This window comes from Electrona antarctica (assembly GCF_951216825.1).
Source record: "Electrona antarctica genome assembly, chromosome: 3".
NCBI classification, from domain to species: Eukaryota; Metazoa; Chordata; class Actinopteri; order Myctophiformes; family Myctophidae; genus Electrona; species Electrona antarctica.
In genome coordinates, this window is record NC_136808.1 from 34,743,570 (window position 1) to 34,770,728 (window position 27,159).

Consider the following 27,159-nt stretch of genomic DNA (forward strand, 5'->3'; position numbering starts at 1 on the left):
TCGACACATCATCACGCAGTACGTTTTCGTTTTCAGGAAGTAATTACATTTCGACTTTCATGGACTTTTGATATAAAAATACACAAATTAAAATGTACCCATTTTTTTGACATCCATTGTTAGGTATGCTCATATGATGACCACGGATGTGGTCTAAAAGTGTGAAAAACATATTTTTCATTTCACTACGCCTTTAATGTCTTTACAAAGAAACATAATGTGTGTTGTAGAGCATCGTTTAGATACATGTTTTAATCGTTTAGATGTGTTTTAGTGTGCAAATAAACAGTTTTTCAATGGATTCAGTTTACTCTAGAGGATACTCTTATTTTGAAGAGATCGTCCACGGTCCACCGGAAGTCTTATATTCGCTACCTTAGATTCGCCAAAAAACACTGGTCTCTAGACCACACTTTATTCTAATCAGAAGACCATTGGTTTCACCTGTTGTTGTTTTGAGTTGTTGCAGTCAGTGGCAAGCAACATCTTTGTTGTCAGAAGAATTAGCGTGAAAGGATAACTTTCATAACGTGACGTCAAAAACTGTCTTTTATTGTTTAAAATAAGAAATGTAGGCTAATGAAAAAATAACAACTCCTGTCCTGAATATTCTGGGCAGAAGGCTCACACCCACGGTAGGTCTATGCTATAGGCTACTTGTTATTTTGTGTTCTTTCTTAGTTTGTGTTATGAAGACATTTATGCAACATGTGACATTGTGAATAGGGTATAGACATTTAACATTTCATAGACACCTGAAAACAGCCAAATACCTACCAACGAGTTTTAGTTTATTTTTTTCCCCTCCGTCTTCATGGGTGAAAATAATAAATACTAAAACTACAGCAGTTTGAACATGAGCGGTCTATTCTGCCTTAAAACATTTGGAATCAAGCATGGTGCACATATGTTTTCTTATTTAGGCTTGCTTCTTAATGTTGAAACCAGTGGTTCTCAACCATTTTCATGTCAAGGACAACCCCATTAATATGTAGGCCTATTTGTGTTGTTCAGTGCACATATTTCACATTTCTCACTTTTTATCAAGAATTATTTTGAAAATGGCAGATCTACAAGCTCACAACAAAACATTTCACATTTCTCACTTTTTATCAATAATTATTTGGAAAATAGCAGATCTATAAGCTCACAACACGTCACATTGTGATGCGTTGTGATTGCAGATCTGCTATTTTCAATGTATCCAATGTAATATCCAATGTAATGTAATTTTTCTATTTTTAATTTGTTTTATTATTTACTGTCCTTTGTTCCTCTGTATGTGATCTGGACCGTGAGTCTATAATAAAGATTGAATAATGTATATAGGTTATAAGTGTGTGTTAGGTTTTTTTGGGAGAGTATACCACATACCATATTTATATTCCCTGCACATGCACACCACGTGTGCGTGGTCACTGAATGAAAGGGTTATTTCACGGTATACCCTTTTTGTTTTCCTCCAAATTGTCTGGGACGGTATACAACACGCCACTGATTTCAAGTACCTATATACTATATAGTCGCTTCTATTGGGCATGTTTTCATAGACCTGGTTGCTTATTGCTCTCACACAATTTGGCAACACTGATGCAGGTATTGCAAGGCAGTCATGTGACTTTAGTTCAGATGTTATCTGCGGGCCTGCACAACTTCTGAGAGCTTTATTAACATCAGCAATTATAACAATTAACCCCATACATTTCACATCTTCGCATCTGTTGCCACTGTAATTTGGTTCTTGTGTGGTCATTGGACACACTAATATTTTTCTACACATAATGGTTGTGAAAATGTAGCCGCAATTTGCAACACTAGATTTTTTTTTTAGAATTGGTTGAATCTAGAGTTGCAATACCCTCCATTGACAGCCCATTGAGCCAAATCAAATTTCCGTTCTGCTTGTATTGTATTGTATTCACCAACATTGCAGCTGTAGGGCAAGCTTGAATAAACCTCTTTTTATCTGCAAAGCGGAGGGCAAGCTTGAATTATCCTCTTTATCTGCAAAGGGTGTTTCATAAAAATCCACTGTAGACATGTTATGAGCTACTTTCTGCTATATTTGTTTTAAAGTGTGTTTTTTTAACGGGTCGTGCTGCTGCCTCCTGCATTATTATTAGAATAATAATCACCTGCACAGAATTTCTTGGCAGAAAGTACCTCATAACATGTCTATGGTGGATCTTTATGAAACAAACACTTTGCAGATTGAAAGACGATAATTTGCTTCCCTTATACACACCTGTGTGAACTGAGCAGTGCAACTATACATTTATTGTTATAGTTACTGTACTGTGCTCTGTACTGTATTGTAGTGTACTGTGCTCTGTACAGTACTTAGATTTTTTTGGGGGGGGAAATCTTTGAGAAATGACAGTTACCGTGTGGGGGTCCCTGGAACATCCAGACCCCCAGTAACGCGCCCAGGGGGCCGGCCGGGTTCCAGCGAACCTTCCCACGTCCGAAACAGTCAAGAAATGACAGTGTGGGGGTCCCCCGCAACATCCAGACCCCCAGGAACACGCCCAGGGGGTGGCCCTATTTGCGTCCGAAACAGTCGAGAAATGCTTTCCGTGCTCGGACACAGGGACACGTACGGAGTACGGACACACATACAGACACACATAGCTGCGTGATCGGGCGGAGGCACCGCTCAAAAATCTAGTGTTGCAAATTGCGGATAGTAAAAACAGACTGTGTGGACATTACATGGAAATTCAGTCAAACAGAGTCAGGATGCTGATATTGTGTGTGCATGTTGGCTCACTGGAAGTGTAGTTATTGTGGTCCTTGAAATAAAAACATTGGAGAACCACAGTGCTACACTAAATGGAACAGAGCCTTCATATGATTGTGGTAACACCTGGTGAAGGAAATAAGGAACAGGCCCAATTTCTTTCCAATATGGCTGCTGTGCTGTGTATAGAGCCTATTGACTTTACCAATACAATTGCCAATAGAGTGTTTAACTATGATTTGTGCTACTAGGATGTGCTAGGATGATCATCTTTACAGCATGAAGAACCACTCCTTCCATGTCAGCATTTGATGAGTCTTTGCATAGTGAGGTGAGTACCAGCACTTACACATGTTCACTGCATTGTTCTGGTTGTTGCAATGTACTGTAGCTGACATGGGTGTGCATTTTGACTGTCTTATGTAAATGGTATTTAAAGTCTTAAAGCTGTTAATTGTATACATTAGGGTTATATATACTGTGTATATATATATTTGTTTAGATTTATTTTTGGGCTTTTTATGCGTTTATACCAAACCAGCCGGACGGTGTGCCGTGGGTTCGACTCCTGAGCCCGACGGCCTTTGCCACGTGTCCCAGTCTCTCTCCCCCTTTCCTGTCTGACTACTGTTCCCTATCAATAAAGGCACAAGTGGGCTGGGCCCGCTTGTGCCAGAATTCTTATGCTACAATTAAGAAAGGGTGGATGTTTTGTCCATATTCAGAATGCTCCTGGCATTCCAGTAGTCCAATTGCCCCAAAACTTGGCACAAATATCAGTCTGGCCTTTGAAACGTCTGCTTCTGGCATGTTCAGCTTTTGTCAGCAGTTTTGTTTATTTTGTTCGACATGCTTTTGACATTTGTCACGTGGTCCAATGTGGGCTCCCGGCAGCAGAGAGCTCACAGGCGGGTTCAATGTGGGCTCCCGGCAGCAGAGAGCTCACAGGCGGGTTCAATGTGGGCTCCCGGCAGCAGAGAGCTCACAGGCGGGTTCAATGTGGGCTCCTGGCAGCAGAGAGCTCACAGGCGGGTTCAATGTGGGCTCCCGGCAGCAGAGAGCTCACAGGCGGGTCCAATGTGGGCTCCCGGCAGCAGAGAGCTCACAGGCGGGTCCAATGTGGGCTCCCGGCAGCAGAGAGCTCACAGGCGGGTTCAATGTGGGCTCCCGGCAGCAGAGAGCTCACAGGCGGGTTCAATGTGGGCTCCCGGCAGCAGAGAGCTCACAGGCGGGTTCAATGTGGGCTCCCGGCAGCAGAGAGCTCACAGGCGGGTTCACGTGGTTCAATGTGGGCTCCCGGCAGCAGAGAGCTCACAGGCGGGTTCAAGTGAAGACTCTCTGTCTGTGATTCTCTGGTGGTTAAAAGGTGAACACTTCTACCAGAATCGATCAGCCATCTTCTTCAAAAGTAACCAAAGCAAGCATATCTGTGGTATTAGTTTTTACCGGTCCGTTATGTCTGTATAGGTACTTGGTATTTACAGCGTAAAGTCAGTACGGTCACTATAAATAATGTATATCTTAATCTAGTGTGTGTTCTACCAAGAGCAGAGTAAATCACCTATAGAGAATATTGTTTGTTTTTATGTTTGGTGACTCTTTGATGACTGACTGTTGAGCACGGATTATCAGGAAAGTTACAAACCTGATAATAAACAGGGACACATGCAATAAATGCCTGCAAAGAGCATTGTGTTTATGTGAGGTAGTAATCATATCCTTGAGATCGAGGAAACACAAAAGCGAACGCACTAATATTCAGTAACAGATGGTTGAATGGTGGATGAATGAAATAAGTGGGTTTTATTGAGCTGGAGGTCGTGGTCGACTCGATTAATGACGAACAGCCGATGTTTTGCAGGGAAACAAACTGAACCATTGTTCTAGCGAGAGAGGCTCTTACTGTAGGTAAAAATGCTGAAAAAGCAAGGCTGCACATCTGGAGCGAAGAGAACAGCAGCAGCTCACACACTCAACCTGAGCCCTCGCTGCTCTGCTTCTCTCTACAACGGTGGTGCTCAACATGGGGTCCGAGGACCCCCAGTGGTCCTTGAGGCGGTTCCAGGGGGTCCCCACTCCCCAGCTAAATGATTGATAGTTAGGAACCAATTGTACCCTTACAAGTCTGTAACTCTGAGTGTGTACAAATGGACCCTTGCGGGCTGTATTTGGTTACATACTGTGCATACTCAGAGTTAAATTGACTTAGATTTTTCAGTGTAGATTGCGGTCCCAGAGACGAAAATCCTGTCAAATTGGGGGTCCTTGATATGAAAAATCACTGCTCTAAACCCTCTCTTCCTTTCACTCTTTTTCCTGCTCCACATACTTTAGGACTAGCCCTAGCTCTAGGGGATATAGGACTTCAAATCAATATCATGTTTATTGGACGATTGTCGTCGTAATACGAGCCTTGGTGAGTTTGTAGATCTATTTTGCTAGTAGTTAATCAGACCAAGCAATTTGGTGGCGGCAGATTATAAAAACAATCTATTAAAATGAATTTGTCAATTTGTTGAGAGAGAAAATAAACACAATAAAACACTACATTCGGTTATTGTTGGTTATTAAATATCTTGTTTCAATTATATCTATTACAAATGTCTTTATTGCTTTTGGACAGACAAGAATTGCCCAGGCGCTCTCTCTCTCTCTCTCTCTCTCTCTGCCCCACCCTCTCCTCTCCGCCTCCACCATGGGACTATGCTTCACACCAGCAGCACTTACTGTACGGTACAGTGGGGGCCTGCACGCCTCACTGCCTCCGACCGGAGCTCCCTGTCCATCTGCTATAGGGCCCAGGCCAGAACAGAGGCTACTGTACACTGCAACGTCCCACAGTGTTCATTTCACCCTCGCGGGTGCATTTGGTACACTCTCAGAGTTTAAACTCAACACCCAGGTTATGGCAGTGTATCTTTAGCAGGGATGAGGGCAGCCAGGACACTGGGAAGTGACAGACACACAGTATGAGGAGAGATCATACCCTTCCATGTACTACATGTTGATTACATCACCCATACCCTACTTCCAATGCTCTGGTGAGCTGTGATTTTTGGCTCCATTGAATCAATCTCTCTCTCTCTCCCCCTCGCAATGTAGTTATTCTTTAGTCACAAGCTGTTAATAGTTGGTTCAACAACCCACAGCCACTCTCAATTGTCACTTTCAGAATGTTTCAAAAACAGCAGAGCTACAACCTCACAATGCATCGCAATGTCTCTGTGATAGCTGATGCATAGTCCTGTTTAGAATATTTTTTTTTAGGTTTTATTTTTCTAGGAAAAGTGTGGGCTATTGCTCAGTGCATACACCGGCATATGCTTGTTGACCTACAGTACAGTATGTTAATGTCATTCAGTGCAATTGTATTCAGACACATTGTTGTGCGTGCGTGCGTGGTGTGTGCGTGCGTGCGCACAGTGTGTGTGTGCATGCACATGGAATGTAATCTGTTGTGACCTTTTGCCAGTGGCCAGTGTATTGTTGCTGGCCCATGCATTGTCTAACTGAAGTTGCGGTATCATTGTGCTGCTGCTTTAACTGCAGTTTACCCAGAACAGCATACCGTAGCTGTAGTAAACCAGTAAGACGCCCTGAGGGCGATAAGCGACCGGTGCACACATCCGCCTGGGTGACGGCAGACTGCTGGGCGAGCGCTGGCCCTTTTGGAATGGGGGTCAGGATCAACATATGGAATGAATTCTGTACTGGCCATATATGGAGCGTGTCTTGAGTGTACAGGGTTTAGGTCAGATCAACGTATGGAATGTCAGAACGGGTCCATATATGGAGATCTATAAGGGTGGCAGCGGGGGCAGTGTCTTGAGTGTACAGGGTTTGATGAGGGCCCAGGTAGGGCCGGACCTTGATTTTCGGGCCAGTTGATAACTAGTTTTCGCCGGCTGCTGGGCGCGGCTGCACTAATAACTTTGGGCCAGCCTGTCTAGAGTTTGAATGGACAGGTATTAGTCAAAAGGGAGACATCGAAGAGGAAGGACGGGTAGGGAAGGATCAACATATGGAATGTCAGAAGAGGTCTTGAGGTATATGCAGATCTAGGTGATTAATCTGATGATCCAGTCTTCTCCATGTATTGGCTATCCATATATGGCTATAAGGTCAGTGTCGTGATCTTCATATACTGTATGGAGACGGCCATATATGGAACGTGTCACAAGGTGTGAGGGATTGACGGCCATAATGGTGGTGTGACGTGTCACGGGGTACAGGCTTTAGTTCTGACATACTATTGGTCCGACTGTCATTAGAACGACTACCTACCTCAAACCCTAACCTAACCATAACCGCAAGCACGGGAGAAGAGCATGTTCGACCGCATGTCTGACCGTTGTTTCCGCATGTCGGACCTTTGGTATGTCAGATCTGCGTGTGCTAACCGCGACGCGAGGCGTGAGGGACTGACGGCCATATATGGTGGCGTGACGTGTCACGAGGCGTGAGGGACTGGCGGCCATATATGGTGGCGTGACTGACGGAACGACATGTTTTGCAGGTTTTCATAGTAATCTGTGACCTATGGTCGCAATAATGAAATGTAACATATCATGCTGTTTTTAAAATGTGACACAATGACCGGCGATGCACAATAGTAATCCTGCAACAGCCAAGTCATATAAACCCATCGACAAATTACAACTTGAAGTGTCAGATTAAGAAGGGAGGCGTCTTCCAAATGGAACGTTGATTAATTTCTTTTTTTGTTTAGTACTTTACACCTGTACTTTGTCCTCCGAGTGAATATCTTTCAAACATTGAGTTTACTTTTCCTTCAATTTCATTAACATTACACAAGTCACGATGTAGGCTTTGAGTTTACATTCTTTGCTCCGTGTATTTATTCATCCGTCAGAGTGAAATGCCATCTGGCTCCATCCCGCTACAGTGTCTCCTGCACTTTGGTGGTAATGGTGTTGAGATCATTACTCCTGATTCTCCCCTCTTTTCCTCTCTGGACGTCAATGGGATTTTCTCTCAGAGAATGAATCACATGGTAAAATGTAGCCTCACTCCACTGGGTTGGACCTTTTCAGGCCTGTAGTTACTATGCAACTATAAAGAAATATTTCGCGTAATAATATGACTTACTTAATTTATACCTCCTCAATCATTCGATGACATCGCATCCCAAAAATAATGGCGGATCTACGAGTTCAGAGAGCCTGGAGATCTGCATTTGTTTTGCACACATTTCACACATTTTCTAAAATAGCATGTCTACAAGCTCATAGCGTGGAACGATATGAGTTTGTATATCTATTTTGAAATGATGAAAGTATAAAATATGGATAAAGTGGTTAACATGATTGTGACGTCTTTCAATAATATCGCATGCCAAAGAATTATCGCTGATCTAAATAGTTCCGAGAGCTTGGAGATCTGCTATTTTTGTTGCTCATCATGAGATGTAGTATACCGGTAAATGAAGCATTAGGTCAGCTTTAACAATTATTACACAGTGTGCATAGAAGCACCATGCATGTGGACTAACTGTTTGATGTTTAAGTTTCAAAGAGTAATCTAAGACAGAGTACTGTAATGTTGGATTCCTGGGCCTATTTTTAGTCATGAGCTCTTAACCCATTTTGGACTGAGGCCAATTCTAAAAATGCCTTCTAAATCCTAATGATTTTTTTTTTTTAATACTGTACACACTGTACATAACCCCAAAAGGGGTTCCCATCCAGAAGGGTTAAAACACCAAAAGGGGTTCCAGCCCATAATGGGTAAAATTGCACACCTCGGGCACTGACCATAATCAGTGTAATGATACAATGATTACATACAGTAGTGGTACTGAAAATGTTATATTCACAATTTCACTTTGTTTCCATCCAACCACCTTTACTTGTAATGTCAAGTCAAGTCTAATTTATTCAAATGCTTCCAACAAAAAGGTTTGTCACGAGTGCTTTGCAGAAGGAAAGGAACATAAGAAACATAAGAACAAGATATGGTAGGATAAGTATCACACCAAGACATGTGACCAGAGCTATCCATGTGGTGTTTATTTTTATTTTTTTGCTTCATTCTTTTTCATAGCGAAAAATCCGAAAATAAATGCAGTATAATAGTATTTGAAGCAAGTGCAGGGAAGAATTAGAGCACTGGATTAAACCACAGCACTGAACACACCCAAGAGACTGACCTAAGTGACCTAAGCCCTTGACTCATTGATATCCTCAAATGTTTTTTAGGTCATAATTCAGGTTTAAATATTATGGCACTGCCGTATGCATATTTATGTAGTCAAAACTGGATAGAGTGAACCTTCCCTGAACTTCAGCTTAGCTATCTGCAGTCTGACAGTAAAAACAAATATTTTGTTGCCTGAGGTGTCAACAGGGAGATGAGCACATTACTGTACATACCACCCTATTTACTAGCTAGACATTACTTTATGCAAGCTGCAGCACTTGACTTGTGGTGCAGCAGAATATTGAGGACATTAGGGGGCGTCGTGATAGCTGATGTTAAACCCTACCCCCATATTACTGGTATGATGCTCTGTATTGGAGGACTGTATTAGCTCAGATTCCCTGAGGGGGGAGAGATCATTCCTCTCAATAGAGACAAATATTGGAAGTCTACATCTCTTTACTTTTTCTAGGCACACTTAACAATAGTCTACGGACAGCAGCAGGTGTTCTCATACACTCGGTAGGGAATAGTCAGGACAGACCAGGATTGTACGAGCTAGCCTTCCTATAAGTTCCTAACAACCTGTTTGTCAGGGCTTTTTTGGCGGTTTGGGTGCCTAGTGGTTAGAGAGACAATGCCCCATAAAGGTGACCACACACTGCATGATAGCGGTGTATGATATACGCGTCTTGGGTTATTCAGCGTGACAGGGTCAAGGATGGCCGCCAACGAGTTGATCCCCACATCTCTCACACATGCACGCACGCGCGCGCACACACACACACACACACACACACACACACACACACACACACACACACACACACACACACACACACACACACACACACACTATATGTGAACTTAAGACCTGCACTGTAGGTTACTGACTTTCTGGCCAGAGATGTTACAGTCCACATCTAACTGAACCTCACCTCCATAGTAATATAAAACAAAACTGTAAACTAAACTAAACCTTTCTAACTTCAAATAAAATAATAATATAGCTGTTGCCCTATTAGGAAGGCCAAAGTCGTGCATTGTGCAATTACCTTGACAGGGAGGTAACAGGCTCGACTCCTATAGCAGCAAGCGTTGACGTCTTCAAGTACAATACAGAGCATTTCACCTGCTCCCTTCTCTTGTGCTATACTTGAGTATATGTCTCTGTGGAATGTGTGAAGAATACTGTGAGTATTATGGCTATTGTAGTGTTCAAAAAAATCTCTGACTCACCCTCCTAAACTATCAGGCTATTTTGAGTTAGAATTTGCCAAACATTTAATAGTCATCTTGAGAAGTTGAAATTTTCCATCCCAGGTCATTATGCAAACGAGCTGATATCAATTTGATGAAATAGGGTTGTTTCCACATAGTCCGGCAGCCGAGGTGGACGGGTGGGAAATTTGGTATATAGTCTTTTTTTAGATATTGTCTATATATACATTCATGCTGACTGGCTGTCAGTATTGGGCAATTTTTTATAGGGGTTTCTTGTGACCCTACCATTAACATCCTATGGCAGGCAAAAATGTCAAACTTTCCTTATGCTTTAAGTAGCATGTGGCGTCAAACTAGGGGGCTTTCATGATTCTGAAACCATTCCAAGCATTAGTTTTGCAGAAAATACACTCCTTGGGCTAAAAACAGCCATAGCAACTTGCCCAAATGTGCCCAAAATGTGCTGACCTCATGTCATGACGTCTAATTTTTCAATCTGAAAGATTGAAAAATCCGTTGACTGGCTCTAGAGAGACTGTGTACCAATTTGCATGATGTTTGGACAAAATCTGTAGGTGTAGGCCTACTGTCAAAACATTTGTTTTGCACAAAGCGGCCTCCTGGTGGCGCTATAACAGGCCAATGTGAAAACTTTGGGGCAGAGGTTCAGCTGTGGCATTCAGGGAGTGTGTGTGCAGAGTATGGCTTCGATCAAGCCAACGGTGCCAGAGATTAGCTGGTCACAGACGGATGGATGGACACACGGACGGACAGAGTGCAAAACATACTCTCTCCCTATGCTTTCGGCCTGGTGGAGACAAAAATGTATTGCCTCAAAGGAACTATGACACAGTGATTGTAATTTCTAACCTTGTAGTTATTAGCTGGTCTGGTGCTTAACCAAGTTTTCTTCTGTACAGGGGGGATTGTAGTAGTGGTCTGGTGCTTAACACCTTGAGGGCCCGGGCCTATTTAATCCATTAATAAGATGTGCGGAGGGCCGTCAAACACAGTATCTTTTTTCATAATTAGACGGGATGATTTAGATCGCGAGTTATGAATGTTTTAAGATTTTCGTTGTCGTCAGCTAAACAGGCAGGGAACATTTTCGATGACGTGTCACTGTTGTGCAACACCGAGGATTTGCGCAACAATCGCCTCTAGGCTGTAGAGCGATGCGATCAGTTTTCATAGCACTAATTTGATCTCCGTCTTGGGCAAATGACCGTGCACTTGAACTTGACGGTGATCTCCGTCTTGCACCTCCAAGGTGTTAACCAAGTTTTCTTCTGTACAGGCCAGGGGGGCTTGGAGTAGTGGTCCTGGTGCTTAACCAAGTTGTCTTCTGTACAGGCCAGGGGGGCTTGGAGTAGTGGTCCTGGTGCTTAACCAAGTTGTCTTCTGTACAGGCCAGGGGGGCTTGGAGTAGTGGTCCTGGTGCTTAACCAAGTTGTCTTCTGTACAGGCCAGGGGGGCTTGGAGTAGTGGTCCTGGTGCTTAACCAAGTTTTCTTCTATACAGGGGGCTTGGAGTTATGGAAGAGCTTCTTTAAGAAAACTATCAGTTTTCAAAATGTCCCAGTTTCTTTTAATCTAATCACAACAATTCTCTTTTTTTCACTAAATGCATCTCTCTATGCAGTTTGTTATATTATACTGTAAATATATACAGTTTACAGGTATGTTATAAATATAAACTGTATATAAATATAGAATGAATACCGGTATATCAGTTTCTTCCAGGATAAACATTTATATTTGAGTTTAAACTGTATGAAAACCAGTGCTTTGACCTCATTTCTGGAAGCAATGTAGAGATTATAAAGATTGTTTAAGCCAAGGCAATGTAGTAGAAAGTACCCACGTATTTTTGCTGTATAGAGTTCTTAAAAAAGAGAGGGGAAAAATGCATCTATGGATATGTTAATCAACACATTTACATAATAAATATAATCGATAAATATAATCGATAACTTTTAGCTGCCCTATTAGTAGGTACATCAATCAATCGGGTTTTGGGAGTGGGACAATGGTGTACCTTTGACCTTGGAATCTAGCAGGCCAATGGCATTGTCAGGCACACAGAAGGTTGTACTTCTCTGTGAAATATTAATTAACAATTATTCCTTTTGTGCACAGAATAGACAGCTCAGCAAAAAGTAATTCTATCCATACTGTATATTTTCAGTCTTTTTATGCAGGAGATTTAACACGCCCCTTGACAATTTCAATGGTTTTTCGGTTGATGGACATGATGTAGGACTAATGACAGGAGAGAAATGAATGTGTCGGCTTTGAGCCTGTGACATCTAAAATGAAGGTGCCAGCTGGAACCAAAACTGTTTTTTCAAAGTCATGCAATAGTTTGAAGAATCATTTTTGGTTCCAGAAAGATCCTTTCAGACCAAGCTTCTTTAAATAACTTTATTTTAATGGTTCTAGAAAGAACCCTTAACCACACTATACTTCATTGACCGATATGTCTCCCAGCGGTCTGTACATGGTACTCTTCATTTTATCCTAAAATCTCTCTGTTTATAGCCGATCTACAAGCTTGTGTTGCGAGCTTTGAATGTCAAGACATGTTGAATCATTAAGACAGGCCCAAATTTGGGATGCTAGGGTTTAAGTGTTTAAAAGTGCCTCAAAGAACCATCAACAATGCTTCTTTGACAATAGGATGGTGTGTAGCCATGAATGGGTGTACAGAGGACCCTATGTACAGTAGATTACATTAAAAAAAAAGAAAATCTTACAAACAAAACATTTAAAAACAAAATTGTCATTGCAAAACCATCCAAAACTCTATTGATTGCTCCAGAGCACTTAAACATACTGTAGGCTAGTTAAAACCCATCCCACAGTAAACACTGGCTTGTAGCGGGTGGCGGTGCCCACTGCTCTTCCTTTCAAATTGAAACTCCTCTCCTCCAACAGCGTAAACCAGGGTGGACAGATTGATTTTGGCCCTGTGTTTTTGGGCAGGCAGCAGGGTTTAGATTAGAATAAGATATCTGCAGCACTGGTGGAGGGTATAACCGCTGTGAATGACAATGCATAATGGCACTTAAAAGAGAAACCTGAATCATTAATCATCCATTTCTTTCACAGTGCTGACACCTGAGACACGGACATCCATGTTTATCTTGAGCTCGGAGAATAAATATGAATGACTCCTGGATTAGTCCCAATAGAACGTTAGCCCCCCCCCCCCCCCCCCCCTTCATGATCTATTTTGCACTCATCACTCTGCTGACTAAAATGAGCCAATTATTTCTTATACAACAGAATGGCCAATTAGAGAAATGTCTGCTCAGCTCTACACCCATCGCCTTCATGCTATTCCTGTGTGTGGGGCTCGTTTTAGGCCCCTGCCAGACGATATCTTTTCCAGTCCAAAGCAATTTATATAGCGAATTGGAGAGAAGAAGAGAGTAACTGGGAGAATTGTCTGTCATTGTTTGACACCGATGGCCTGGAGAAGAAGGACTTGCAATCGTTTGAACCTGTCTGTTTTATGTGAACTCTGCTGCAATGCTGCAATGTGTTGAGTGGAGGTGCGCTGTAGGAATGTGTTGGAGAAAAGGAGCGTTTTGTGTAAGGACAATGGCCGATTCCCTGCTTATTCTGTTGATTTGATTGATTGATTTATTAACGGTTTGCAGAATTACAGTACATTTCAAGTACAACTCAATACAAAACCTGTTAACTATGAGAGGACGACACCATAAAGCATTACACTTGTTTACAATAGGGCCCACCATTTTCAATTCATCAAAACATTTAGAGATGCACGAATATATACACAACTATATAGTCAAAACAGGAAATCATCATATAGGAGGTAAAAAGGGAAAAGAAACATACAGTGCGGGGGAAAAGGGGTGGGTGGGTGATTCCGATTTTACGCGGCCAGTTTCGAATTGCAGCCGTCCGTAGGTGCCCTTTGAGAGCAGTTTTGAAGGAGTCAAGGGATTCGCATGTCTTAATCACTGTTGGTAGGGCGTTCCAAATTTTGATGGCATAGGAGCGAAATGAATTTAGTCCCTTTGTGCCGAATCTGGGTTGCACATGGTTTGTTGAACTCCCTCTGGTGTTGTGGGTGTGGTCTTCTTTGACATTAAGGAAGTATTTAGACACCTGATAGTGATAACGCCTCTACAGTAAATCTGATGAAGAAAAGACATGCTTCATCTGTCATGTTGTATCAGAGTTTTTAAAAGGTGTGTGTGTGTGTGTGTGTGTGTGTGTGTGTGTGTGTGTGTGTGTGTGTGTGTGTGTGTGTGTGTGTGTGTGTGTGTGTGTGTGTGTGTGTGTGTGTGTGTGTGTGTGTGTGTGTGTGTGTGTGTGTGTGTGTGTGTGTGTGTGTGTGTGTGTGTGTGTGTGTGTGTGTGTGTGTGTGTGTGTGTGTTCTCTCTCAGGAGAATGGCTTTTTCAACAGTTTTCTTCCCCTTTCATAATAATGGTGTATGGTGAAGTGATACAACAGCGGTTTTCTCTATATAGTTTGCTAAATGTTTTTCAGCCAGCAGTGCAACTCTAGCTTATTCATGAGGGCAGCAGCTGCTGAATTTTCTCTTTTCATCCTGACTCAGCATGGCGGGCATAATTATCCAAGCCCATTTCCTTATCTGAGGCTCTCCTGTAACTAAGACACTATTTGCCACCCCCCCCTTAAAAACAACAAAAAAAACACTTCTACTTCTATTCTGAGCAAAGTAGGGATTGCAAAAAAGATTCTTAGCTGGCTTGGTTACATTTTCTTATAAAGCCCCCTTTTGTTTTATTTTTTGTGTGCAGTGAATGGCTTTCTCACACTAACATTTGGTTCACAAATAATTATTTGAGCAGGTTCCATATGCCTTTGATAAAAAAAAATATGTGTATGCGGTTATTAAATGTGTAATATAGGTTTACATGCAGATAACGTGTCTTTAACATTTTTCATTTACACACATGTTTAGCATATATCATTTGTTATTTATTCCCCTTAAACTTCTATATAATCTACTCTGCCTAGTTTGTCTGTTTTAGTCACTATGTGGACCAACTGAATTAGACAGAAATGCTTGCATTTGTGTAAACATTTTGGTCAATACTTTGCAACCTGTGACATCAATCTGCCTGAAAGCAGAGGTGGCTTGAGAGAAACAGTCCCAATGGGTTAGGTTGGTTGCATTTACACTTGGCTTTTTAACTAATCAATATCTATCAGATCAGCTCAAGATGGATTGTGGCTAATTACTAAGAATGGGTTCGGTTAAAAAAGGAACAAGTCATTTCGCACACCTACTTATAGGATAGGTGCGTAGTAGACGGCAAAAGCGTGAGAAGACAAAAAAGAATCCTGCACACTGTATTGGCTTTACAAGGATCAATTTAATACAGAAAATCCAACGCTTCGGTCGCACTGACCTTCATCAGGGATGAGATAACCTGATGAATGTCAGTGTGACCGAAGCGTTGTAAGGATGGGTGAAAATAATCAGGGACCCCTCTCACCTTGCCAATGCACCGCAGCACATTAAGCCATCAAAACCGGGAAAGCATCTGTCATTTTAGATTTCATCTTGGCCATTCAAAAATGAATATACAAGCTCACAAGCATAGAGTAATAAAAGGATAGAGACCGAATTGGAGCGTTAGCCCCCCCCCCCCTGCTATTCATTTCAATAGAAGTTGCTCAGTGGCGTTTGGAAGCACCCGGAAGACTGCCGGAAGTGCAATCATATCTCAATGGCTCGAGCGAGCGGAAGTTTAGCCTAGCCTAGCCCGGACCTCAAATTTGAGGTCCGAGTCGCATGAACGTCCGTCCACCTCCATGAAAGTGCTGCAGTTCCATTTTTCCCTCGACGTTGGATAGCCTTACTGGGGGCTCGCTCACAACCCGTCACTTCATGCCAGGCTGTGAGTTTATCTGCTATCCAAGAAAGGGTCCTTGGCACGAACACATTTGAGACCTGAGGCCGATTCTGCGAATGCCTTTAAATCAGTAGTTATCACACTGATAACTTTGAAAATGAATTATAGATAAATAATAGACTGTAGCTTCGATAGCTTTATGACAAGAAAGGGAAGGACCACTGGACTATGCCAGACTTACAAGTAATTAGATGATATGCTCAGACCATATAGGCGTTCAAAGCCATAAATCATTAAGATAACCTTTGAATAGAAGAATGTGGAGTTGAACCATCAATTTAGCTTTGGGAAGAGTAGTTGTAAAATGTACTCAAGTCAAAATGTACCTTTATCGTACAGGCATGTAAAGCCTTTATCAAAGAAATGTATTGCTAATCTGTAAATATTAAACCTTAACTTTATGGTATAATGTTAACCATAGCATTATAGAAAAATTTATATTATAATAATAAACCTTTTTAAGGATGTAAATACTTTTAGAGAAAACTACTCAATACCTTAAATGAGAGAATATGAAAAGTATACCAGTATACCAGAGTAAAATCACCTTGTTAAGAAAAACCCAAGGAAGAATTGACACACGCAAGAAAGGAATCCAGACGAGCATTATACGTTTTAAAATGATAATTCCGTTATATTGGGGGAGACCGAATGTAGTCCAAAACGGCATCAGAGAGTTCTCCCACTGATGGATCATCAGTGGAATGGTTATATAGTATATTCAAAACAATCTTTTGACATCGGGAAGTATTATCTTCTGGGGTCAGAGGTTTACGAAAGTGAACTAGAAAAAGGTCTCCACCAGGAGGATAGGAGTGTGTGTGATGTTTGGCAAAATGTTTAGGAGTAATATAGTTTGTTTTTTGCAACAATTTTCTTCATTTTGTTGAGGAAATGCAGAGCCAGATCACTCATCGAATCTCTGAGGATAGAATTCTGGATGAGCAGGACATGTGCAGCATTTTGAACGAAACAGGCCACTCCTGAAAACTTTAGAAGGCAATGTTAGCCAATCAGTGTAGAATCTGATAAATCCAACAGACTCGTCTTGATCACATGACTACAGAGATCATGTGTACCGATTTGCGTGAGATTTGGATGAAATCTGTGCGACTAACATAAGCAATGTGTTTAGCAGAAATCGGCCTCATGGTGGCGCTATAACCGGCAGATGTGGAGGGATGCAGGGACAATTTCCATGGCCTCTAGGGAGTGCGCATACATAAGTTGTATACAGATTGATGAAGTTATAGCTAAAAACAGGAATTGGCCTGTTATAGCGCCACCATGAGGCTGATTTGGAAAATAATGAGTGGCATGTCGTCCTCGGCCTAGTGGAAATGAGCATGTATAATTTCACGGAAATTGCACACTGTGTTTGTGATTTGTGGCATTTTGTTCGAAACGGACCAATCATGTGAGCTTTGGAAGCCAATATTAGCCAATCAGGATGGAAGATGGGAAATTATGCAGATCTGTGTTGATCACATGACTATGGAGATAGTGTATACCGAATTGTGTGATGTATGGATAAAATGTGTACGAGTAATCTACAGAAATGTGTTTTGCCTAAATCGGCCTCATGGTGGCGCTATAACAGGCCGTTGAGGAATATTTGGGGCAGAGGTTCATCGTTGGCATCCATGGAGTGTGTGCAAAGTTTGGCATGGATCGGGTCAACGGTACCGGAGATTAGCTGATAACGGACGGACGGACGGAAGGACACACACACACACGGACGGAGTGCAAAACATACTCTCTCCCCATGCCTTCGGCCTGGTGGAGACAATAATAGCGACATCTGAAGGATGAGATATTTACAAATGGTGAGAGTGTCACAGCTCTTATTATGAGAAATGCAAAGATTACCGGAGCGGAGACTGAGTCCAAAACATGTTATTCACCGAGAGAAAGAGATAATGTGGGGCGCCAATGAAGGCCATCAAATACAAACAGGAGTTATCTCTCTGGGCAGAGTGCACGGGACAAGCGCTCAGAGTCATAGTGACATGGAAGATATGATTTCTGGTTAATAATGGAACATGGCATTCATTCACAAACAACCAATGTACCAAATTTATCTATCGTACACTTTCAAGATTTTTCTAAAATGTTCAAAAATAGCAGATATACAAGCTTCACATTGCATCAATTTGTGCCGCGCTGTGAGCTTGTATATCTGCTAGTTTTGAATAGCCAACGCAAAAATCTAAAATGACAGTCTACAGATGCTTTCCTGGTTTTAATCGGTACTTAGACCAGAACTACACGCTTCTGTAACAGTACGAGCACGTGTCTCCTCATCATCTGTTCAAACCATTATCTGAATTTGTGTCCCTACATGTATACCTACCCAAATTACATGTCTCATCAAAATGCTACTAAATTGTTAGTTTAAGTTGAATTGTAAGTGGTAACCTGTCAAGTCCACACACAGTATGAATACCTTAGTGTCTTAATAACAGGTAGGCATGGTGGCATATTTTTGACATGACTGTGCCATATTTCAAGATACGAATCTGCTTGAAGGATATAGGCATATAATGCAGTAAAATCCACAGAATTTGCAGATATTGCACTTTACTGAGTGTAAACAGTCACAAAGGGGATAGATGGGGACAATCTGAAACAGATGTGGCATAGTTGTAAAGAGGGGGGGGTCATAGCCGTATGGGCAGAGAGGCTGTCTGGGAATCAGAAGTTAAGTTTACTCATTTTCTCCTCCTGTCTGCCCAGTCTGCATGTCGGTGTCCCTGAGCAAGGCACTTAACCCCTAACTGCTCCCTGGACGCCGTTTTAACAGTGCCTATTGCTCCTGATAGTTAGACTGGGTACATGCAGAGCTCACATTTCACACGTGCAAATGTACACTAGCAAAATATCGGAGGAGTGGGAAATAGGAGTGGGGAAATAAATTAACCCATTAAAGGTTCTATAGCTAGATCGCTGCCGTGCCCGTGGCTCAAAAATGGCCGATGTATCGCTTCCGGGTCATGCGGCCGGATAACGGCTCTTCTCTGCCTTTTTCGTGCATTCTGTTGGCACTGTTCCTGAGAGTTTTCTGAAATATGTATGTTGCTAAAGTTTTAAAATGACACGGATGCTTTCTTTTTAATATGCATTCAACTAGAGACTGTTCTTGTAACTGGTTGTTTTAGCTTCAATGGTCCTGCCTGGGTCAGCGACGATCTTGTTTGCCATCTTCATGGCCCTGTAGATGAAAAGGTGGACGGATGAAGGTTGCAGTCATGATGATCTTCTCCACTAACCGGATGAGATGCTGCAGGGTGGCTGACCCAAACCAGACCCTTATGCAGGAGGTGAGGATAGCTGTGTGTAGAACTACGGAGCATTTAGAATGAACACAAAATGGAGAGGTTCATTCTGCTGATGCCAGAGATTGGGTTATTTTCAGCACTGTTTGGGAAACGGTAGCTTAGTCAAGTGTCACAAACAGGCTTACCTCTGTTTTCTGTCTGCCTTTCAAACTGAACACCACAATTTTAGACTTTTGTAGACCAAATTTAAATTCCACAACAAGAGAGGAAAAATATAGATTTTTAACTAAAATGTATTCTCTCTCTCTCTATCTACCTACGTACCTACCTACCTACCTACCTACCTACCTACCTACCTGCCATGCCAGAATGTAGTGCCAGAGAAATCCGCACTATAAGCTTACAAGACTGGTCACTTCCGCCCACCCCGGAAGTGATAACCGTCCATATTTGAGCCACATTCTCATTCCAGGAGGACTATTAAGCGTGCACGCGGCCACGGATCCAACACGTATTTTTATTTTGAAATTAAAGAAAGACTAGTTCTCTCGTTCTGGCACAGGCGAGGTCCCGAGTTCTTGCCATACATTCGGTTAATAGTACATTACAAATCTCTGCTGTTGGGAAGAAACCACCTAACTCCAAAATGTTCATTTTTCAGGAAATGAAAAATATGATTTTTTTCAGGAAATTATATATTTATACAGAAATTATATAAACTTATATTTTTAAAACAAAGCAATACTGCCTCGTCAAAGTTGGTATTGTGACTTTATATATTGTCAATTACTTGCAGTAAGTGGAGAGGTGGTTGAGTTGGCTGCTGTAGCAGTTACTTTGAGGGTCCAATGGAGTGAAGAGGTTTTGTCTGAAGCACTTTTTAATTGGTTCAATGTTTTTTTTTTAAACAACACAGACGTAAGGTTTTCTCCCAACGGCAACAAAATAATACGCATCTTCTATTATAGTTTAAGAGTTTTAGCAAGGATTCTTCTCAAACTAAGACAATAGAAAAATAAATGACCCATTGACCCAACTATAGCATAAATCACCCTTAATGATGATGGTGAAAAAGGGGATTCTAATGGTATGACCTCTGTGAAGGCAACAAGCTCAGGACAAACAAAGGATGAAAGGGTCTCTCTCCTTGTAAGACCTGTAACTGATGCCATGTTAAGAGCCATCTGCCTCAAACTTGTCCAAGCTGTCATCTGTGATTCTAATGCAGCATAACATGACACAAGCAGAGCCAGCTCTTGGGCAGTGCACTCAGCCATCCAGTAGTGAATTACAAACTACTTAGGAAAGATCGCTATGGGGGTGTGTGAGGAAGAAGAGGGACATTGACTGCATTACTGAGGGCTAAAGGGGTGAAGTAAAATATAGCGGGCATTATAACGGCATTCAAACTTAAATAAAGCGGGTTACGGCATGAAAAGAAACTTTGCAAAAGCCATATGCCGATTGATTCACTGAGGTGTATTATCACTCGAGTAAATTCAGACGTGTGGATAAGAGAAATAAACACATGTGCAGCTTGTTCACAGCACAATGATGAGAGTGTGAGACCCTATTCCTTTTTATCACTTTTGTAAAAAAAAGTATCTCATCTCATTTGTGTTAATAAACACTTGCCTTGACTAAAACCCTGCAAAGCATGAATGCTTCACTCACTGCCAAACCCACTGTTATATTGCCGGCAAGGTAAGCTGGCTAATTAGGTTATAATTAGCTTCCTTGCTCTCCATTCTCAGGCAAATGCCGGTCCTTTACAAACATCTGCGTGGTTGCAATTTCCACCACGGAAATGTGAGAATTGAACTTTTACTTGAAAAGACGACAACGACCTATTTCAAGGAAGGTTTGTTGTTTGGGAGCCTCTCATCTGTCCCCAGAGAGGCATGGCAGATGTCATGCCTTATCTACATGGGAGTATGTCCTTCGATAAGACATCAGGACATATTGTGGGTCTATACACCTGACTGTGTATGTTTTGCAGTCTTTGATTGTGGTTTTAAACTACTAAACATGGATTGCTTTTGCATGCAACCAAGTAATTAATTTGTAAAGTGGTCATTGCACTCTATCTAGGATGGATGGATGGATGGATAGATAGATAAATACTTTATTAATCCATCCCCAAAGGGAAATTTAGGTAACCGATAGCTCATAAGGTTAGTTAAAAATAGTACAAAACGTGGGGCCACAGGTTAAAACTGAGAAGGCAAATGTAAAAATATATGCATATTTATGAGCTTAAAAAGCATTAAAACACATTTTCTGCTGGCATGTTTTCGGGGGAACCTTACCATAGATTGCCAGGCAAAATCTACAAAATGACATCAATTCGCGGGTCCTTCGTCGACCATTTTGAAACCGGAAGTAAGAGTGCATCCTGACTATTGTAACACTCTCCTTACTGGCCTACATGGCATGCACACTTAAGCCTCTCCAATTCATCCAGAATGCTGCAGGTCTGGACAATGTCGCTTGGTCTTCAACCAGCTAAAATTCTCATGTCTCCCCCCTTCTCCTCTCCCTCCATTGGCTCCCGGTCACTGCCCGCACAGTACAAAACTCTGATGCTGGCCTTCAAAGCAAAAAAGGTATTGTACCCCCATATCTTGCAAGTCTGATCGGACCCTACAAACCCTCCTGCACACTCAGATATGAAAACGCAGGGAAGATGGAACCCCACCACTTCAGACTGGGAGGCATACTTTGGTTAGACATAGCATTGGTTAGACATAGCATTGGTCCGACGGGATTAAGGTTGGTGAGGGGTGCGTTAAGACGACCAGATTAAGGTTGGTGAGGGGTGCGTTAAGGGTTGGGAGAGAGTTAAGGTTAGGTTTAGGTGTGCTGCCCCGTGGGAGGTGAGGGTTTGAGATATTGGACCAATGGTATGTCTCCATTTTAACCCGTAGCATTTGCCATAGCCTTGACGACCTTACAGGCGTATGCAAAGGCTCAATTTATGTTATAGCACTCTATAGTGTATACGCATTGTTTAATTATATAGATATTCCACAGTTGGGTTCTTAGCTTACGTATGATTCTTGATGACTACTTTTATATATTTGATGTATTACCGTGTTTTTGTTCTTGCTTACTGTAAATCACTCTGGATTAAGAGCATCTGCTAAATGCCTACATTGTGAATTGTAACTAAAACTAGTAATACTGTAGCCTAGCTGCACAAGGTTGTGCACATAACAGAACGATGGAGAACATCACATCATCACAGAGAGGGCTGTTGGTACAGTACCAGTGCTCTTTTCATGCTAAATAGCTCATTAGAATGGTCAAGAGGTGCACGCACATCCACAAACGGGTGCAGCATCCCCAACAAAAAGACTGAGAAAGGAAAGAGGAGATCTGCACACCGTTTTAAAAGCTACCAAAATAATTTCCCAAAATAATTTATTGACAACAGAGCGGACAAAAAATACAACGTTTTGTCCTAACCGGCCTCATGTATAAATAACTCATTAGCCAATATTATGCACGCACACTGTTTTCCCCTACCAGGTACATTCACTTTGAAACATCCTATAGTTTCCCCGCTTATGGATCACCTGTTTTTCAAAGGAGGGGAACAAAGATAGACCCGGGGTGGGTGACCCCGGTCAACAAAGTATAGGGTTTAAGTGGTTAATTACCCAGTGCAGTGTTGTCTCCAAATTCCACACAATCACTAACATAACATATAACATCCTGTCAGCACTGAGTACTCAAAAGTATTGTGAGCTTGAAACTGTCACCATAGCTGATGTGGGACACAGTGAGAGTGTCAGCAATATTCTGCTGCTGACAATGTGGAAGTTTGGCTAATGTACTGTATTAGTGCCAATTATAGCCCCAAATAACTGGTAAACAAATAGTACTGTATATGCCTCCTCTCCTTTTTAGGCGTATTTTGTACAACCATGTAGACTTGATGGGGCACACAAAATGAGTTGGCGAAGTGAAATGCAAATGTTCTTGTGGTTTATTGTCCCTTGTAAAAGCTAATAGTGTAATGGCTCAGATAATTATAATAAAATCAAATGCATTAAAGCCAACAATTAATAAAAAAAGCTGATAATGTAATATACGGGTGTTGTGGGGGTGTTTGGATCAATGCCAGCAAACTGGCGTGGTGGTCACATAATACATAACTGTATGAAATGTTTCATATAGCCTAAGCCTATGTGTTGGCTAACCAACAAGCCACGGTTACTCATTCAGCAGGAATTGGCATGAAAGGACAGCCACCAGGGCTGCCAACTTTCAGGGTAAGGCAAGAGTGAGACTTTAGTGTCACGATGCGTTTGGCTCGGAAGAACAAGCTACGTAGAATGAGTTGTGGCTGACAGCCACAACTCATTCTAGCTCGTTCCTGCTCATTGTTTATTGATGGAGCTGCTTTCCATTTGTAAATATTGAAGATTAACGATTCCTTTTCGTCTGTATATTTGTATCTGGGAATTATGAGAGGTTGTGTATTATTCATGGCCTTTGCCCCAATTATCTTTCAGGCTGTGAGAGAAGAGTTACACTGCCACAGTTTGCCTGTCGTGCTTCTCCACTCGTTAAATGTTCATCTTTTTATTCTTTCAATCATACTCAATACTTTAAATTAAAACACAGTTTACCATTACAAAAGTGCTCTCCTCGGAGCACAGATCTCTGCCAGGCTGGGTTGCCTACCAAGGGCTGTCAGTCGTGGGGTGCAGATGCATAAGGACACGAGCAAGCAGCAGGGGGACAGACCAAGCAACGTTTTACTTGCGCAAACGAGCTTGCTCTCGTTTCGATAAAAATCGCTCATTGATCCCTCGTGTTCATATTTTGAACGAGAGGCAGGTGAGAAGTCGGAAATTAAGAGCTTAGTATATCCATCTGATCAAAACCACGGAGAGCTCCCTAGATTAGCAGATACGAGGCATTCTTTCTGCAGTGGTAAACAGGGAAGTGACCGGACCATGAATGAACGAATTGCGAAGAATATGGTGGCCTTGGAAGAGAAAAATTCAGAATATTACGTGTGTCCTTTGGATCCGTCGGTTGGATTGCTTATGATGTGCCCACATGTCGTACGGTCTGAACCAGTTAATGGCATTATTTTAAATTGTTAGTGACAAAACAAACATTAAACTCTGTCCATTGTCAATGGCGTTGTTAATGTTTGTCTAGGAAAGACAAACATTAAACCTGTATATAGGAGGGGCTAGCCTCAAAAATAAAAACATATGTTTGGGTGAGTGGTGAGTCTCTTACCACCGCGGCATGACGTCATGTTGTAGTTTTCAGTGGTCACCTTTTACCACCTAAAACTGGAGTATGAATAGGCCTGAATAAGCCACCCGCTAAAGAGCTGGTTGCATTACAGCATGCCTCCCATACACTCCAGCACTTTGAAGAGCTGGTTGCATTACAGCATGCCTCCCATACACTACAGCACTTTGAAAAGACTTTGAAGACTTTTACAAGACTTAAAGTCTGATACCCTCTCACACTAGAAGACTTTGGAAAGATGTCAAGTCTTCCATCTGAATGCAATTTATCACAAAACTGGGACAATATTCCCTATTGTCTCCACCCGGCCGAAGGCATGGGGAGAGAGTATGTTTTGCACTTGGTCCGTGTGTGTCTGTCCGTCCGTGTGTGTGTATGTGTATGTGTCGTCCGTTACCAGCTATTCTCCGGCACCGTTGGCCCGATCCATGCCAAACTTTGTACATACATTCCCTAGATGAACCTCTGCCCCAATTTTTCCAGAACGGCCAGTTATAGCACCACCAGGAGTCTGACTTTTGTAAAACACATTTTTTGCTTATTACTCCTCCAGATTTTGTCCAATAATGAAAATCGTTACGCAGTAACTATAGTCATGTGCTCAAGACGGATCTGTCCGATATTTCATATTCCATCCTAATTGGCTAACATTGGCTTTCAAAGTTTGCAGGACTGGCCCGTTTTAAACAAAAAGCCTCAAATCATGAACGCAGCGGGCAATTTACGTGAAATCTTTCACGCACTTTCCTACTAGGCTGAGGAATATATGTACCCTTTTCACATTGGCCTGTTATAGCGCCACCAATGGGTGGATTTTTGCAAAACACATTTTTGGAACAAAATGCCTCAAATCATCCAATTGCCATCAAAGGCATAAGAACAAATGGCACCCTTTTCACATTGGCCTATTATAGCGCCACCAGGAGGCCACAACCTGACCTGCCCTGGTAGAGACCTGTGCCCCGAGGGGCACTTTTTCTAGTTTCCCATCAAATAAAGTGGACACACAAGCAGCAGAGAATGTTGTTTTACATGGTATGAAAGAGCATAATTCTTGCAAAGTAGTAGTAGTAGCCTATTAATGCAACATAGGAGTACAACTGCAAATGCAATTTAACAATCTGCCTTCATGCTGATTGCAAATCATTATTTTTCCAATCTTTTGAAAACACTGAACAATTAACCAAAATAGCCATATTTTCAGCCACACGTGCATGGGTCATGTAATTTTTAAATGCCCAAATTGATTAGAGAATAGTAATAGCCACACCATACCTAAACTTGGCTGATTTGATCACATTGTTCTGATGTGAGGAGATCATATAGGGAATGTATTCTTCTGTGTATTTCTCTGAAAATATTGATGTGTATATGTTGGCTGTATATGGAATAGAATGTCAGCCATTCTAGGGATGAGAGCTACCTGTGATTGTACATGGACTGAACTTGTGAATGCCTCTACAAAGTAATCCCCCTTTGCACACACAAGCACACACACGCACACACCCACATGTGTACACACACACACACGTGCTGTATGAGATGAGAGGAGGGAGCTGCAGCTATATATGCTACTACATACGGTGACGGCTATTATTGTTTGCTGTCTGCCAGTTTGCTGCTTCCTTTTTGGTAGAGAGAGCACCTATTCTTTTTTGAGGGGTGCTAGCCGCTCCTATATGGGCCATTCTACCGATTCGGTTCAAATTCAGAGTTTGAAATTGTGTGAAATTTGTATGCTATTTTGGAAAAACCTTTACCATATTCATGTTGTGGGCGGCTGTGGCTCAGGAGGTAGAGCAGGTCGTCCAATGATCCCTGGGTCGGTGGTTCGAATCCCGGCTCCTCCTGTCCACATGTCGAAGTGTCCTTGGGCAAGACACTGAACCCTACATTGCCTCCAATGAGTCGGTCGGTGTAAGCTTGCCACCATTGGTGTGTGAATGTGGGAAGTGAGGACGCTGGCGTCGACTGTTCGCCGCTTCACCTCCCAATGTATGAATGAATGAACCATTGTAAAGCGCTTTGAGCACTTGGAAAAGCGCTATAAAAATGCAATTCATTATTATTATTATGTTGCACCAGATCTAAGGGACACATATTTAGTAAAGGCACACTCAATTATCATATTGTATTTTAATCATTTATTGGAATATCTTTCCTCTCCCAAAATTTGTCACTACCGAAACATAGACTTTTACCTTCAAATTATTTTTTTAATTTCCCCCTGTTCAGACCATTTTTAAGAATGTATGTAGGTGGTTCCACAATTAAATACATTTAAATTGATATGTGAACAATTTTTTTATGTTGAATTATTGAGAGTAATCAAAATCTAAACGCAATATTCTTTGTAAAATGTATAAAGTTGATTATATTGATTTCAGCATTATTTGTAGTTGACATTACACATACACCTAACCAATCATGATCTTAAAATATTGGTTGATAACTCACTATCTTTGATTTTAGACAAAACAACCATTGTCCAACCAGTAGTGACTGCACCTTTTCGGTAGTGACCACAGCATTGTCTTTACAATGTGGTGCCTTAATC

The 27,159-nt window shown here is 41.8% G+C and overlaps 1 long non-coding RNA gene across 4 annotated transcripts in view; it reads left to right on the top strand.

Moving 5' to 3' along the window:
• The first annotated feature begins 444 nt into the window (after positions 1 to 444).
• The window catches only part of LOC306918842, a 247,539-nt gene continuing 220,824 nt past the window's right edge, over positions 445 to 27,159 (top strand). For 3 of the 4 annotated variants that reach the window (XR_013789415.1, XR_013789416.1, XR_013789417.1), the window contains exons 1-2: positions 445 to 635; positions 3,002 to 3,071. This is a non-coding gene — a long non-coding RNA (uncharacterized lncRNA). Of the gene's footprint in view, positions 636 to 2,991; positions 3,072 to 27,159 lie in introns of all 4 variants that reach the window. The other variant, XR_013789414.1, reaches the window with a different exon arrangement.